Below are 2,500 nucleotides of genomic sequence, written 5' to 3' on the forward strand. Positions count from 1 at the left end.
GGGGAGATTTGTGAAAAAATGAAATTCGTGGTTTTTGAGATGTGAGGGTTGGAATGGCCTCCAAATGCCCCCAAATGAATACCATGAAATTCTTGGTGCACGAAAGTTTTGAGTTCGGAGGGTTTTGCACATGGCCAAGGTTGGCGGTGCACCGCGGCATAGCTAAATGGCTTGGTGGGGAGATTTGTGAAAAAATGAAATTCGTGGTTTTTGAGATGTGAGGGTTGGAATGGCCTCCAAATGCCCCCAAATGAATACCATGAAATTCTTGGTGCACGAAAGTTTTGAGTTCGGAGGGTTTTGCACATGGCCAAGCTGGTCGGTGCACCGCGGCATAGCTAGAAGGCTTGGTGGGAGTTTTGTGAAAAAATGAAATTCGTGGTTTTTGAGATGTGAGGGTTGGAAAGGCCTCCAAATGCCCCCAAATGAATACCATGAAATTCTTGGTGCACGAAAGTTTAGAGTTCGGAGGGTTTTGCTCATGGCCAAGGTTGGCGGTGCACCACGGCATAGCTAGAAGGCTTGGTGGGGAGATTTGTGAAAAAATGAAATTCGTGGTTTTTGAGATGTGAGGGTTGGAATGGCCTAGAAATGTCCCCAAATGAATACCATGAAAGTCTTGGTGCACGAAAGTTTTGAGTTCGGAGGGTTTTGCTCATGGCCAAGGTTGGCGGTGCACCACGGCATAGCTAGAAGGCTTGGTGGGGAGTTTTGTGAAAAAATGAAATTCGTGGTTTTTGAGATGTGAGGGTTGGAATGGCCTCCAAATGCCCCCAAATGAATACCATGAAATTCTTGGTGCACGAAAGTTTTGAGTTCGGAGGGTTTTGCACATGGCCAAAGTTGTCGGTGCACCGCGGCATAGCTAGAAGGCTTGGTGGGGAGATTTGTGAAAAAATGAAATTCGTGGTTTTTGAGATGTGAGGGTTGGAATGGCCTCCAAATGCCCCCAAATGAATACCATGAAAGTCTTGGTGCACGAAAGTTTTGAGTTGGTTGGGTTTTGCACATGGCCAAGGTTGGCGGTGCACCACGGCATAGCTAGAAGGCTTGGTGGGGAGTTTTGTGAAAAAATGAAATTCGTGGTTTTTGAGATGTGAGGGTTGGAATGGCCTAGAAATGTCCCCAAATGAATACCATGAAAGTCTTGGTGCACGAAAGTTTTAAGTTCGGAGGGTTTTGCACATGGCCATGGTTGGCGGTGCACCACGGCATAGCTAGAAGGCTTGGTGGGGAGTTTTGTGAAAAAATGAAATTCGTGGTTTTTGAGATGTGAGGGTTGGAATGGCCTAGAAATGTCCCCAAATGAATACCATGAAAGTCTTGGTGCACGAAAGTTTTGAGTTCGGAGGGTTTTGCACATGGCCAAGGTTGGTCGGTGCACCGCGGCATAGCTAGAAGGCTTGGTGGGGAGATTTGTGAAAAAATGAAATTCGTGGTTTTTGAGATGTGAGGGTTGGAAAGGCCTCCAAATGCCCCCAAATGAATACCATGAAATTCTTGGTGCACGAAAGTTTTGAGTTCGGAGGGTTTTGCACATGGCCAATGTTGGCGGTGCACCGCGGCATAACTAGAAGGCTTGGTGGGGAGTTTTGTGAAAAAATGAAATTCGTGGTTTTTGAGATGTGAGGGTTGGAAAGGCCTCCAAATGTCCCCAAATGAATACCATGAAATTCTTGGTGCACGAAAGTTTTGAGTTCGGAGGGTTTTGCACATGGCCAAGTTGGTCGGTGCACCGCGACTAGATAGGTTGGTGCCAAAATTTGTCAAATTTATGACCTTGGCCAAACTGAATGAAATTTTGTGGGGAGGTTCCTGATATTGTTTAGTGGTGGACTGGAAAAAATGAGGTCGAAATTCGAAGTCTACATGTGCTTTTCTATTTTTCCCGATTTTACACATACCCGGTAAGTAAAAAAAATAAAAAAAATAGTTCCCCTTCGAGAAAAATTATGAAATTTGGTGAGCAAGGAGATACCATTATTCTACAAATTACTGCAAAAAATCGCATCAAAATTCGAAGTGTAGCCCGAGATATGGACTTATGTCTGCTCAAAAAAAGTGTATCTACTTGTACAATTTTGCCTTTTGCATATTAACCTCTTATAGGGGGGGAGTGCTCCTTGAGCCGGCCAGCTCCACACTGGCAGGTTTTAAAGGGAGCTTGATGAGGCCTCCCCCCTCACGTGGTGCGTGCGTTAGCATGTTTATCATGGCACAACTAGCCTCTTCATAGTTGTTGAGCTTTATTAATACCAACACACGGTCGTCACTGATCGTTGGTTAGCTCGGCAGCTAGTCCCTCGGATATTGTGGAAAGTTATTTTCATGCCTAGCGATGCTTGACCCTGCGTCACTTGATGTTTCCATTTACTTGCTTGCCCATGGTAGGTGGGGGGTGGACCGTCTTGTGGTGTGGTGTCTTGCGAACGTGAGGGTGTGTGAGTTGTAATCGAGATGCACTTGCTGGCTGGCTCCATGCCTTGCGTATCGAACGGTC

This window comes from Vigna unguiculata, unplaced genomic scaffold (genome assembly GCF_037176805.1).
Source record: "Vigna unguiculata cultivar grain cowpea cultivar isolate G323 ecotype 2 unplaced genomic scaffold, ASM3717680v1 ptg000010l_ERROPOS18658307, whole genome shotgun sequence".
NCBI classification, from domain to species: Eukaryota; Viridiplantae; Streptophyta; class Magnoliopsida; order Fabales; family Fabaceae; genus Vigna; species Vigna unguiculata.